General features: G+C 45.1%; 1 pseudogene; it reads right to left on the bottom strand.

Moving 5' to 3' along the window:
- Window positions 1-864: 864 nt before the first annotated feature.
- Window positions 865-15,001, bottom strand: part of LOC124979396 (ATP synthase F(0) complex subunit B1, mitochondrial-like) — a 41,952-nt pseudogene continuing 27,815 nt past the window's right edge.

Here is a 15,001-nt window from a genome sequence, read left to right as displayed (position 1 = left end):
TCACACAGCAGCCAAGAGACATGTCTTCTGCCATGACAGGTCCCTTGGGTCTAGTTTGGTGGAAAGATTTACAAACAGGACAGTGGAAAGGACCAGATACAGTAATAATGTGGAGTAGAGGTTATGCTTGTGTCTTTTCAGAAGGAGCATTCTGCCCTATTTGGGTACCTAAACATTCCATCAAGCATGGAGGACCTGGAGCCACGTTTTAAGTGGTTGAAGATCTAACCAGAGACATCATCCCTGTTCTTCCAGGAGAGCCAGAAGTCAATGAGAAGAAGGAGAATGTAGAATCAAGTGAAGGAAATACTCCATGTGCCTTTGTGGGGATAAATGAAGAATCTGATTTGACAGGCTAAAAATATGACCAAACAACTAGAATTTAAATCTCCAATCTCAATGTTTGTAGCATGTTAGCTCTATTGAGATCCCAGGATGCCATACCCTCAGAATCAAGAGTCAGGACCCTGAAGCAGCTCTCAAAACCAAGATCCAGAACCTGAAAATAACTGCTCAAACTTTGCATTTTAAATAATATTAAAAATGGGGAGATGTGGGAAGTCATCCTAACCTAGCAGAATCAGGCAGTTTCCTGTCTAGTTTCTCTGAGAGAATGGCTCCCCTAACTCCACCCTATCCAGTCCATCACAGAAGAAGCTTGCCCCCTTTACCTGTCTACAGATAAAAGAGACTTGGGCTACTCTGAGTTGTTGTTATTAGAAGCCAGAACTAGTATAGCCAGACCCATCATGCCCCTTCTCATTAAAAATACTATTGGCTCATGTGTGTTTAATTAGATAAGTTTTTGGTTAATTGAGTGATATATGGCCAACATCATCCATTGGTAGTTAACCCTTTTCTCAGTCATGTCCCACATTTCTCCACCCTGTTTAATATGTGCTCTTGTTCCTTTTGATGCATCATATTCTGCACAAGGATTTCATAATCCAGGTGATTCTTTACCTCCTTGTATACTTTATGTAGCCATTTCTGGTAAGTAACCTCCAAGTTCATAGCAGTATTATTCCTCTGGACAATCAAAAAGTTTGTGGTGCTTCTGAACCAGTTCCTACTGTGACTTCTCCATCTCAATTGTATCATGGATTTGTTTGATGGAAGCCTGCTTTACCTCTTATAGTTGGGCAATATTTTACTCATCAAGATTATCAATAAATTCTTAAATAGAGGTAACATTTTTAAATTACATAGACAAGTAACCCTACTATCGATAGGGTAGAGAAGGTCTCTGGGGTAATCACATATATTTCTTTGGATATAAAATACAAGATAAGACCAGTTGCAAGCATGTAGGGTCCTGTTACACCAGTTTTAGAATAAAGAAATTGAGAGAATTCTCCAGGGATCAGCCCAAGACAAACTTTCCTCCATCTTCAGGAAGAGGCAATAAAGGGGTAAAACATGACTTTCCTGTGTAAGAAATCCTAGTTGCCTGAAATACTCCTGGCCCTAAGCATGCTGCATTTCTGAGACTTGAGACCACTGTGGCAGTGGCAGGAAGTACCACCTGTGAAAGCTTGGGCAGCAAATGTCCAAGAAACAGGTTTATTTTCCCTGTGACCCCAAATGGAGACTCTTTTCAGGGACAGTAGGAAGATGACTACTTGGGTTTATATTTTTTTAATAGGACATGGTTACTGTGGTAAAATGCATGTCTCATCTAATTTATTATCTTGGTCACTCTTTTGTGTGTGTGTGTGTGTGTGTGTGTGTGTGGTGCTGGGGATTGAACCCAGGGCCTTGTGCATGTGAGGCAAGCACTCTACCAACTGAGCTATATCCCCAGCCCCTCTTCATCACTCTTGAGTGTATATTTAGTGGCATAAAGCAGCACATCCTCAGGACCTCCTCATCTTCCCAGACTGAAACTCCATCCCACTAACACTAACCCCTCCCTGCCCCTGTCCCTAGCACTCACCACCTACTGCCTGTCCCCACGGACATGGCTTCTAGGGGTCTCAGAATGTAATTCCTGACTGGTATCACTTGGTGTAGTTTCATGGTTCTTCCATGTAGTGGTATGGGTCAGAATTTCATCCATTTTCATATGTATTTTCATACATGTTTATACATGACTTCTTGCTGACTGAAGCTTTATTGGTATGCACTGTTCTTCTTTGTCCCAAGTAATATTTTTCTAAAATTTTTTATTTGTTTTAATTAGTTATACATGACAGGAGAATGCACTTTGAAACATCATATAAAATGGAGTATAATTTCTCATTCTTCTGGTTATACAAGATGTAGAATCTCACAGGTTATATAGTTATATATGTACATATGTACATAGAGTAATACTGTCTGATTTATTCTGGTATCCTTCCTATCCCCTATCATCCCTCAAGTCCCCTCTACCTAAAGTAATCTATTCTTTCCTATATCCCCCATTTATTGTGAATTAGCTTCCAAAAATCAGAGAAAACATTAGGCCTTTGGTTTTTTGGGTATGACATTTCAGTTAACATGATGTTCTCTAACTCCATCCATTTACCAGCAAATGCCAGAATTTCATTCTTCTTTAAAGCTGAGTAATAGTCCATCATATATGTATTTTATATATATATATATATATATATATATATGTGTGTGTGTGTGTGTGTGTGTGTAAAAGAAATATATATATTTCTTTTATCTTTTCATCTGTTGAAGGGCATCTAAGTTGGTTCCATGGTTTAGCTATTGTGAATTGAGCTGCTATAAACATTGACGTTTTTCAAGTTCTTTATATGTCCTGGAGATTAATGCTCTATCTGCAGTGCACATTGTAAAAATTTTCTCCCATTTTGTATGCTCTTTCTTCATGTATTGATTATTTCTTTTTGAGAAGAAACTTTTTAGTTGGAATCCATCCCATTTATTGATTCCTGATTTTACGTCTTGTGCTTTAGGAGTCTTGTTAAGGAAGTCAGATCCTAAGCTGACATGATGAAGATTTGGGCCTACTTTTTCTTCTGTTAGGCACAGGGTCTCTGGTCTAGTGCCCAAGTCTTTGATCCACTTCGAGTTTCACTCAGGTTGAGAGATAGGGGTTTAATTTCATTTTCTTACATGTGAATTTCCAATATTCCCAGCACCATTTATTGCATAGGTTATCTTCTCTCCAGTGAACGTTTTTGGTGCTTTTGTCTAGTATGAGATAACTGTAACCTTTTTGTTCTGAGAACCATTGTGTCTGTCATTAGTATAACTACCCCTGTTCTCTGAGGGTTACTACTTACTGGATTTTTTGTATCCCTTTGCTTTCAACCTGGTTATGTCTCCAGATCTACAGTGAGTCTGAGGTTGGATTTGTGGCTCAGTGGTGAAGTACATGCTTGGCATGCACAAAGCACTGGGTTTGAGTCCCATACTGGCAAGTGAAAAAAAAAGACATATTATTAAAAAGTAAATGAGTTACTTGCAGAGAGCATATAATTGAATCATGGGGGGGATATATTTCTTCCCTTCTGCGAATCTCCAGGTTTGGACAGGAATGTAATTCATTTACATTTAAAGTAATTGCTGATGAAGAAAGATTTTTTTATGTCATTTTGCTATTTGTTTTCTATAGACCTTCTAACTTTAAGTCCCTCATTTTGTGCACTAAGTCTTCTTTGAGTTTAGTTGATTTTTTTTTTCTGCAGTGATACTCATTTCCTTTTGAGTATAGTCTTTTTTTCCCCTTTGTGATTACCCTGGGGATTGCATTTAATATCCTGAAGATATAACACTCTAGTTTGAATTTGTATCACTTCAACTTCAACACCATACAAAAACTGCTCCTTTAGAGCTTTGTCTTCATCCTCTTCCAGTTATTTCACAAAATTACATCTTCGTAACATCATTAATTTATAAATTTATTAATCTCTTAAATCACATAGAAAATAAAATTTGGATTTACAAACCAAGGCTACAGTATTAGTAACTCCTGGAATTTTCTTTCTCAAGTGTGTTAGTCTCTTAAATCATGTGAAAAACAAATTGGAGTGACACATTGTTAGAATAACACTACATCATAACTGCCCATGCATTTACCTGTACTGAGGCCCTTATTTCTTCAAATAACTTCTTCCAACAGCTTTGACCTGCATACTCCCCTGAACATGTCTTCCAGATAGATCTAATGGTAACAGGCTCCTTCAGTTTTGTTAAGCTGGGAATGTCTTAAATTTGCCCATACTTTGGAAGGGCAGTTTTTTAGGATATAGGATTCCTCATTGACCGTATTTTTTTTTTCTTTCAGAGCATTGTCTATGCAGAGCCCACTACCTTCTGTCCTCCTAAGGTACAGATGGGAAATCTGCTGAGAATCAAATTGAGGCTCCCTTGTATGTAATGAGTACTTCTCTCACACTGTTTCTGACAGTCCCTCTTTGTCTTTAGCTTTGTTTGAGTATGATACTTCAGAAAGGGTCTCTTTGAGTTCATATTAGAGTTCTCTGAGCTTCTTCTATCAAATGTGGGGAGTCTTCAGTTTTTGATCGTCAAATAATCCCTCTGACCATTTCTTTCTCTCTTCTTCCTGGATTCTTACCATACATGTGCTGGTATACTTGATGGTGTCCCATGGGACCTGAAAGCTCTGTTCACTTTTTTCCAATTTGTTTTGTTTCTGTCCCTCACACGCAATAATTTCAATGATCCTATCTTCAGTTTTGCTGATTCTTTCCTCTGACTGCTCAAATCTGCCTTTAATTCTCTCCAGTACATTTTTAAAATTTCAATTATTTTACTTTTCAGCTTCAGAATTTCTCTGGTTTCCTTTAGGTTTTCTCTTAATTGATATTTTCATTTTCTTCTTATGTCATTTTCTTAACTTTCTGCACTTCTTTCTTTAGTTCATCCCACAATTTTAAGACAATTGTTTTGAGGTCTGTGTGACGCATGTGTGCTATCTTGTCTTTCTCAGGAAAGCGTTCTCTTGTTTTGTCTTCTATGCTTTAAATGGACATATTGCCTGTTTCTTTGGATGTCTTGTGATTTTTTGTTGATAATTGAATCTAAAAACATAGTAATTCTGGAAATCATATTTCCCCCCTGTCCCCAGGTTTTGCCTGTTTTTGATCTGCTGAGATTGTTGTAGACTATCTCTGTGCTAAGGAGCAGCCTAAGGTATAAATTTAAGATCCTGTCAGATCTTTTTTGAGGCTATACTTCCTTGTGTATAATGGTGACTTTCTAAGTTTCCCTGTCAATGTGGTTAGTTTTGAATATCCTAGAATTTAAGTGACTGTCTCCAAAAGAGGGCAAAAGAGAAAATGAAAGAGAGAGGAAATGAAGGGGAAAAAGGGATCTTGGCCCTTTAAATATCCTAGAAAGTTCTTTCAACTGATGTGGTTTCATAAGTCTGAAGAGGGATAAAGCAGTGGTTGTCCCCCTATATTTTCAGCTCAAAGACCAAAAGTAATGGTTATCAATCAGAATGCAGGCTCCCAATTTGTAGAGAAAATGGCTATTCTTGTGCACTCTGGCCCCCATAAGCTGTGTGCAAGGTGCCATGGGAAGATATGCATGATTGTCTGCGCCAGAGATGGGAGTTGGTGATGGGTAGCTATTTCCATGCTAGGAACTGACATAGACCAAAATTAACATAATAAACCTTCTCTGGAAAAGAAGAATACCAAAATATTTATGTTAGATATTACCACTATGTCTGTTGTTTAGTGAAGGGTCAAACTTCTGGTGCTATTTTCCATCTTCCTGGAACAAGCATTAAAAGTTGGAAGAATGAGTGGAATTCAGGAGAATGGAAAGGAGAGGGGAAGAAACTCCAGGTAAGGGGAGCCACTTCAGTTTGGACGCAGCCACAAACATGACCATGGGAGCAAACTGTATCTAAGGACCCTAGATGTACCTTATCCAGCTCTGATAACAACACTGTGAAGTGGTGGTTGTTGCTGTGTGCCAGAGAATGGTAATGGTGTTGATGGTGATGGTGGTAGAACTGATTCTTTTGAGGTGGAGGTGGTGGTGGTAATGATGTTGGTGGTGATGATAGTGATGGTGATGGTGATAATGACAGAGTTTGTTCTAATGGTAATTGTATTAAGGAGATGATGGTGATAATGGTGACGGTAGTGCAGTTGGTGTTGCTGATGGAGATGGAGGTGGTGATAGTGATGGTGTTGGTGATGGTAGTTGATGTGATGGTGATGGTAGTGAAGGTTGTAGTGCTGGTGTTATTAATGAAGGTGACGATTATGGAGATAGAGGTAGTAGTAGTGGTATGATATTAATGGTGGTGGAGATAGTGGGGATGATGTGGATGATGAGCATGATGGGGACAAAGGCAGTCATGCTGATTTTACTAAGAGCAGTGGTGGTGAAGGAGGTGAAGGAGCACCTTATAATTTCAGCAGAAGTTGGCATGAGTCAATGCTAAGTAGTGGTTAAAGCCCAATCTTCAGGATCCTTAACACTTGAACTTGAACCCCAGATCCAACTCTTATTCTTAGCATGCTCATAACCATGTTAGTCATCTCAGTCTGTCTCACTTACTTACTCAGTGTGGTGGGGTCATGGGATTCACCTAAGGTGACTGGAGGGTAAATGAAATAAGTACCACAATGAACTTAACCCAGGAATGGCATGAATGCCTTCCCCAAGATTATGTGTTTACAAACACCATCCAAGACTGCCAGTCCTACTGGCTCTAATGTCTACAGATTTTCATTTATTTCTGACTCTGTTCAGCTCTCGTGACCTCACCATAACCCACCCCCCATTTGCCCTGTAAATACACTTTCTTGGGCTGGGGGTGAACCCAGAGGTAAAACAATTGCTTTGAATGTGCAAAGCCCTGGGTTCAATCACCTACCCTTTCAAATAAAATTTGTTTATTTCATAAACAAATAAACTCCCTTCTGCCACAGTGTAGAGGCAGCTATATTTAACTCTGATCCCTGCGTTCTGTGTGACTTCAGGGAACACAGTGCAGTTTTCCACAGGTTCCTACACTCTGCCCCAAAGGATGGTGAAGATCAGAAATGTTCCATCCAATATGCTCACCTTTGCCCACTCTTTCTAATGACCCCTCCACACCTTGCATATATGACCACTTAGCTGCTGTTCTTGACCAAGACTGTCCTCCCAAACCTGTGTACATATACAACGAGAAGACAGGAAAGCCCACGCAAGCTAGACATTCTTGTGCCTCCCTCTTCCTATATCTAATTGGTCCCAAATTTCTCCCCACCCAGAATCACATCTCTACACTGTTGCTGCCAGGTTTGCCTTACAGCAGCTCTTGTCTGGTAGGGTGACCCCTCCTGCTTCTGTCTCTGTGCCACCACACACTTCTCTACTGCAGACACATGCCCTAAGCCATGCTGGCTCAGAGCCTCCCTGTGCTCCATTCCAGGGCATGGGATCAACCCCCTTTGTTCTGTGTGCTTTGAGGTCATTCTTTGGTCATGATGAAAAGATGGAAACCCAAATCCAGTGTGCCTGGTTCTAACCCAGCTCTGCTATGCCACTTACTCCCTGTGTGAACTCAGGTTAGTTAATTAATGTGTCTTTATGTCATTTGACTTATATATGAATTAGGTCCCATGACAGTACCTACTTCCTAAGATTTGGGGGAGTAGGAGTGATACACACAAATCCTCTTAAGGTATAACTGTGCCCTGGTGCTCCCTAGAAAAGGTCTATAGTTCCAACACAGTTCATACCGTACCCACCTCCCACGTTTTGTCTGTTGGCTGCCAACAGGCCCTATTAATAGGGGTGGGAGGGGCTTCCTGGACTTCCTGCTGTCCAGGCTGTGCAGGCCAGATGCTCTCCTGTGGCTCTGACACCTAGAATAGAGGACTGTGATGAACACAGACTGTGGACTGGCCCACCTGAGGCTCCAGGCCCAGCACTGCCCTCTCCAGGGGTGTGGGGGAATGCCTGCAGCATGCTACACTATAGCCTGCCCACCTGCATGCCAAGCAGCATCGAAGTTTCCATGGTTGTGATGACCAGGAGCAGACTTGGTCCTCCAAGTCACTCCAAAGGTCCAGTGAGTCATGGCCTTTCCATAGCTCCAATCAGGACTCCAAGTCAGCAGCCCCCAGGCACCCTCCCTGTTTCTCTGGCTCCTGACAATTTTTCCCACCCCCACTGTGTGAGCACACATACAGAGGACTCTGGACCCTGGCAATGCCATAGGAGATCAGGACAGCCGTGTCTACCCAGGAAACATCAGACAGTGGAGTTATCCATGTGGCTAGGGGAAATTCCCCCTCTCCCTGTGGATGAGGCATAAGGTGAGAGCAGCCACCAGACTACCAAAGGCCTGAAACTGCAACTGCACAGCCCACACCACAACTCGTGCCCAAACTGAAGAGCCCTTCAGGCCCCCCACCCAGGTACTCTGCTCACCCCTCCACAGTCCAGCCCCACTGCCTGGAGATAGGAGAATAGCTCAGAGCCTGGGAACACAGACTCTGACAATCAGCGTGCACATCCTGGTCAGAAACCTACTCCCCTGCTTAAAGCCTTTGACTTCTCTGCAAATTGGAGGTAACAGCAACATCTATGAGGCCAGGTAGCTTGAGAAACATGGAGTAATGTATGAAGTGTGGCTAGCTGAAGCTCTGCCATGTGTGCTGTTCTTGCTATAGTTATTTCCTGGATGCAAAGAGCTGCCCAAGTAGGCTCTCCCTCTCTTCCCTTCTCCCACCTCCCTGCTCTGTCTCCTCCCTCCCCACCACCTCTACCTCTGTCTTGCCAGGGTCCTAGCTGGACATGGCTCTACAGAGACCCCAACAGAGTACCTACTCTCTCCTCATCCCATCTTGCCCCTTCCTTCTTTCCTCTTCTTCCCTACTTTCCTTCCTAAGCTATGTCCTGGGATCAACCCATTGTGGATATTGCCCTATCACCTTCTACCAAATGGTTGTGATATTCTCCTGTTCCAAGCCTGCTTTTTTCCCACCCCCTCCAAAACCTAGTCACTTAAATCTGCACCTGGCATTCACAGATGCCCTCCGGTGCCCCAGCCACAGAAGCTGCCAAACCCACCCCATGGCCTCCCCTGTCTGTCCCTCCATCCCAGCTGCCCTGGCCAAGTCTCCAGCCTCTTCCCCTCTGTTCTGCCCTCCTGTCCTGGTTATAGGGCACCTCCCTTCCACATGTGACCAGGTCAGGGCCCTGCTCTGCTACAGGGGCTCTTCCCACAGGAAATGCTCCTCCTTCCCACCAGAAAAAAAAACAAACTCCTGGGTCCCTATTGAAGCTCTGAGACCCTCTGAGACACAAGACCCATTTCACTCCATCTTTGAATGTTTTTCTGAATACTTTGGTGCCACTGATATTTTTGATTCTCACCAATGAGGATAAAGAATAACCACAAACAGGGAAACACACAAAAGTTCTCCCTTTATAGGCACCCCATAAAATTGTACCCAGGGATAGATCCCTGCGACCACTCTCCTGAAGTCCCTGTGCTGCCCCTGCCCAGTAACCACTGTTCTGACTTCTATTGCTAGTGCTGCATCTTTTCTATTCTGGAAACTTCCATTATAAGATGAATCAAGCACGGGTGTGGAGGGTGCTGCTCTGAACTTGGCATTTACTCAGTGTTGTGCATCTGTGCCATGGGCCTGTCCACGCTCTGCTCTGTGTTGCTGAATGATGTGCTGTTGATGAGTGTGTCACAGTGGCTCCTTTCTTCTGTGGATGGACAGACTTGGAATGAACACACACAAGTCCTTGAGGATGCTTACTTTCATGCCTCCTGGGTGTGTGGCTGGGAAAGCAAGTGCTGGGACACAGAGAGGCTGATGTGGAATGGCAGAGTCAGCTTTCCATTGCTGTAACAAAATGCCTGAGACCCACAAAGAGGAACAGTTTATTTTGGCTCACAGTTTTAGAGGTTTAAGTCCACAGCTTCTTTGGGGCCTGTGGTGAGGAAGCACACGATGGAGGAACATGTGACAGAGCAAACTTCACAACTCATGTCTGGGATGCAAGAGAGAAACTAGGAGGAGACCGTATCCCTTCAAGGACACAAAACATGACCTGACACCTCCCACTAGGCCCCACCTCCTAAGTTCCACCACCTCTCAGGAGCACCATCTGGGGATTGACCTTTAACATGTGGGCCCGGGGGGCACTCTGTCTTCCAGGCAGTCCTGCTGGAATTCACTCCTCATGCTGCATGAGACATAGCTATACTAAAATAATTATTCATGTTTCTCTGGAACCCAGATCTGATCAGTGCCCTGTCCACCAAGGCAGAACCAGGGACTGTCAGGTTGCCCTGTCTTCATCCTGTGGGGAAAGCAGGACAGCCTCTTCAGGGATGAGTTGGATCTAAGGGACAGGACAGAGGCATCTGGGATGTGGCCCAGGCCTCTGACTTCTCCTGCTTCACTTACCATCCCCAAGGCTACCCCAGTGGCTGATGCCTTGCTATTTCAGCCAAGCCTGCCCTGCCACCTCAATGGGGGCTTAGCTTCCATCTTCCTCTGGGCAGTCGCATGGCCTTTCTCCCTCACTCATGTCACCCTCCCAGCCAAGGCCACAGGATGACTCTATGCTTTGGAAACAGCAAAATGGGGTGCTGTTAGGGGTATTATTGGGGAATCTAGACCCCATGTGTTTTCTACAAAGTAAAGTGGGAAATCATAGCACTGTAGTTTTTGTTGGAGTTTGTGCAGGGGACACCAAAAATAAATATCAAGAAAGATGGCATTCCTTTCTATAGAGAGCACCCTGTTCCAGGATTCCCAGAGAAGAGACACTCCATTCCTTCCTAAGTAAGACTGTTCCCTTAAGTAGGTATCACCCTGGATGCTGAGGAGGAAGCTCCAAGGCTGGAAGGTGCCCCTGGGAATACCCTCCTGTGACTTCAACCAGTGGCTACCCACCCATCTCAGACTTGAAACTTTGAGTAGGGGAATAAGAGTGGGGAGGGTGTGAAGAGCAGTCCCTTATCTGTCTACGGCCTTTGTCAGAGCCACTGAATAGTGGTGAGCATGCTTCTACCTTCGTCTACTATTTGTGGGCACTGGAGACTTTGGCTACAGAATCTCATTCATTATAAACATGGCCACTGAACACAGGTCTTGGATTCAGTGAATTTTTATCCCTGTGGCCTTTCTAGCAGCACATGAGTCCACTTATGGGGTCTGTGATCATGAGCATGAGCACAGCTGTGGGTGGCTTTCCAGGGGCTGCCACAGGGAGGACAGGGGGCCTTTCAACCTGTCCACCATGAGGTGACTGGAAGCCATGCTCCTGCTAAGCACTGGTCCCACCAGCTGACTGCCATCTTGACATTAAAATTCTCTGGTGGACACTAGGCATTGACTTATATGTGAGTCTCAGGGGTGTTCCTTTTCTGCCAGAGGCTGTCCTATGGGTACAGGGATTTTGTCATTGCTATGACTGCCATCTGCCAGCAGAGGGAGGCTGGCACCAGTACTGCTGGCCTAGAATCTGAGGGCCTGGTTCTGCCAAGTCACAGTCACCCTGGAAATGATAGAGAAAATACACAGGTACACACCAGGTACACATGCACCTCCTTACACATCACACAACACACACACACACACAAACACAGAACCCAACAACTCAATACAGTATACCACCTCACAGGACACAAAATGCATCATACTGTACAAATTGTGCTGTACAAACAACACATGACATGCACAGCACTCAACTATCCACATAAATGGCACTCGCAGGACATGCACACATCACACACACACTTCACACCTACCACATACATACACATTACACTACTCATCCACACCATTCTGTGAACACTATTGATGCTTTATCGTGTCTCATAATATGGGTCAGTGTTTGGAAAGGTCTGTCCATATGTGTCCTTGTGTTCTGTGACTGCAGATCATGGTTCCTGTGCCATGTGAGGTAGCTGTGGAAAAACTTTAGCCCTAGAGGAGGGACTCATGCTTCCCTGGGGCTCACTTTCCTGGGCCCTGCTGAGTCCTTCCCACCCCAGCTGCCTCTGGTGGCACACTGAGGGATCAGGGCCCAGTCTTCCTGCTGCCCATCAGCCCAGGACACATCTGGGCACCCACAGGACAACAACCACACCACAAAACTCAGCATTCCTGTTAGCAGAAAAAAAGGGGATCCAAGAAAAATTTTGCAAATCAGCTCAGCTCTCTTATTCAGGAATGGAGTCATGGTTCTGAATGGACCCTCTTTCCTGATGGAAAATGAGTCACTGAACAAAGAAAGGGATGAGATTTATAAAGGTTATAATGAGAGGTGATGTAGTGAGCCTGTCAGAATGGGCACTCAGGAAACTGAGTTGGGAATGGGGTCAGTGGCCAGCACCTGGAGAGGAGTTACCTTGAAAAAGATTAGTGTTTCCTAGAGACTATCATCTATCATTCTAGGTTTGATGACACACTTTCTCCCAACCAGTGGCCAGCATCTGAAGAGGATTTATCTTGAGAGGAAAGATATCAATGTATGGCTTTCTTTCTTATTCTCTTTCCCAGGCCACACCCTCTTAGGGTTTTTCCTTTCCCCTATCCAATAGTTCCCACCCCCTAGAACTGAGGGCTCCCTCCACCACTCACTCATGAGGCCCTTTCATCTGCTGGTCCAGATGCCAGGGGCTTCCTGCCCAAGGAATTGCCCCAAGCCCTTCACATTTCTCCAGTGGACTGGACTCTAGCTGTATCCTCCCAGAATGCAGAACTGGAGAGGGGGATATTAACCATGGGGTGGGCCTCCAGGATAGGAGTCAAAGGTTGTCCTCTCTGGACTCTTCCTCCAGTCATGACTGTGCCCCAGAGACCTACTCTTGAAGCCCAGGATTAGCTTGGGGTGGTCTGGGCAGGTGGGTGCCCATGCCTTTAGGGGGACTTGCTGTGGGGGGTCAGGCACAGGGAGAGAGGAAGGAAAGGTGGGGAGTCCAGAAAGGGACTGGGAGCTGGGACACGCAAGGCCCAGTCTGCTTATGGCCAAAGGCTATGCAGGAAACATGGACAGTGCCTTAGTGAGGGACCCAGGGTCGACAGATTGGGGACCATTGGGAGTCCCAGTAGGGGAGTAGGCATGGGTGAAGACCTTTTGCACTCCTGGGGCCCAAGACTCTTGGAGTCCCTTCTGCCAGGATTAGAGAGTTCACCAGCATTAGGAAAAAAGAGAAGACAATATATAAAGGAAAAATGAATTTAATTGCAATTTGGCCATAATGGAGGAAGAAGCTGATCTGCCCCAGCCTGTCCCACAGAAGTACTGCAATCTACAGGGACAAAGCCAGGAGATAGGACAGAGAAGCTGAGTTGTCTCTGCTGTCCCACAGAAGTACTGCCATCCACAGGAAGGAATCTGGGAGACAAAGATATGTAAACAGAGGGGGGATGTTAGGGAGCCCAATATCCTCCAACTTTGCATTCCTTCCTGGAACAGTGCTTCGGCCTGGCCAAATTTTCCATCCTGGGCATGGGACAGTTGCCTATGGTAGCTGGGACATTGACAGGACATGCCAGGGACTGAGAACTAAGCAATCTGGAACCCGATTCTCTGGGATCTGGGATCTGGGAGCAGGGAAAGGAAAGTCACAGCAGAAGGAAAAGTCACAGCAGAAGCAGTGAAGCTTTGTGCATTCTGCTGCCAAAGCCAACCTAGAAGGCACTTGGTAGATGCCTCCAATCCACATCTGACCAGGGCTGGACATGGCACTTGACCCCTCTCAACTACTCTGCACAACTGATCAAGACCATCATCATGGAGGGCTGGGGAGATCTGCAGTCTGGATTCTCCAAAAGAGCCAATGCTGCCTTTGCATCTGGAGGATGGCATATATTTTTATTTACCTTTCACTACAACCACTTCTTCCCTGCAGGGACAGAAGTGCCTCTCAGGTCAGTGTCATTCCCTAAACCATGTGGGTCAGATCTTCTTTTCTAGTGATGGTCCCCATCATTCTGTCCCTGTCATTGAAGGACTAGAACCATCATTTCTGGCCTGGTCAGTACCTGTTAACAAATGCATTCTAACCTGGAGGGTGCATCCACATTCCAAGCTAAAGACAAAAACTACCCCAGCCCCCACTGTCCTCTAAAGGCTCAGGAGACGCCCAGAAGCTGCCAGAAGGTCACTCCAGAAGAGACCTTGGAACTTACCCCATAGTGTGCATGAGTCTTCCACTGAGGGTGATCACTGGGTTAAAACATCCATAGAGCCTGGTGCAATGGCCACACTTGTAATGCCAACGAATGGGAAGTCGAGGCAAGGGGATCACCCATTTGAAGCCACCCTGCTTGACTTAGTGAGATCCTGTGTTGAAACAAACAAACAAAGTCTGGAAGAGCACCCCTGGGTTCTGTACCCAGTACCACAAATCAACAGATACGTGTATGCTTTGTAAACATTCATACACTGATGTGCTGAGTCAGCATTAGGGCTGACGATGATCTCAGACCTGCCTGTGCAGAAAGCAAGTACCCAGCATCACCATGCCTGGTCATGCCTCAGCAGACCTGGCCCTGTCTGTCACAGCTGTCCACTAAGCTCGACACCAGTGTGTCTAGGACAGGGTTGCCCTGGTCTTTCTCTTGGCATTTGGCCTTCTCTTGTCTTGGCTCACCTCAGTCCTAGACTTGGTCTGGTTTTTGGTTTTAGTCTTGAATTGACCCTAGGCCTTGTGTCCTATCCTGCTCTATACACACATACTTCTATGTACTCCTAGATTTAAGTTAAATCTAGTTATGTCTGAGTCTCTGAATGAGCCCACCAACACATGGGGCTCCCTCATGGACAACTGCTTGGTAGATGGTGTCTGTCATTTCACTGGAACATGCAGGCAGAACAGCCTTGCAGGCAATAGGACAGGACCTGGCTTCTCTTTGACCACTTCCTGCCAGCATTCTAACCTGGAGGGTGCTGGTAGTACTACAAAAACCATGGACCCTGGGACAGATGGACCTGGGTCCTTGTACCTGCTCTGCCACTGGTTGTTTGGATACCACTGGCAAGAGTTGCATCAACCCCTGGAGCATCCTGTGCCATTTGGAAACTGAGGTGA

Source organism: Sciurus carolinensis, chromosome 3 (genome assembly GCF_902686445.1).
Source record: "Sciurus carolinensis chromosome 3, mSciCar1.2, whole genome shotgun sequence".
Taxonomy (NCBI): Eukaryota; Metazoa; Chordata; class Mammalia; order Rodentia; family Sciuridae; genus Sciurus; species Sciurus carolinensis.
Note: the sequence above shows the minus strand (reverse complement) of the source record. Positions and strands in the feature narration are given on the sequence as shown.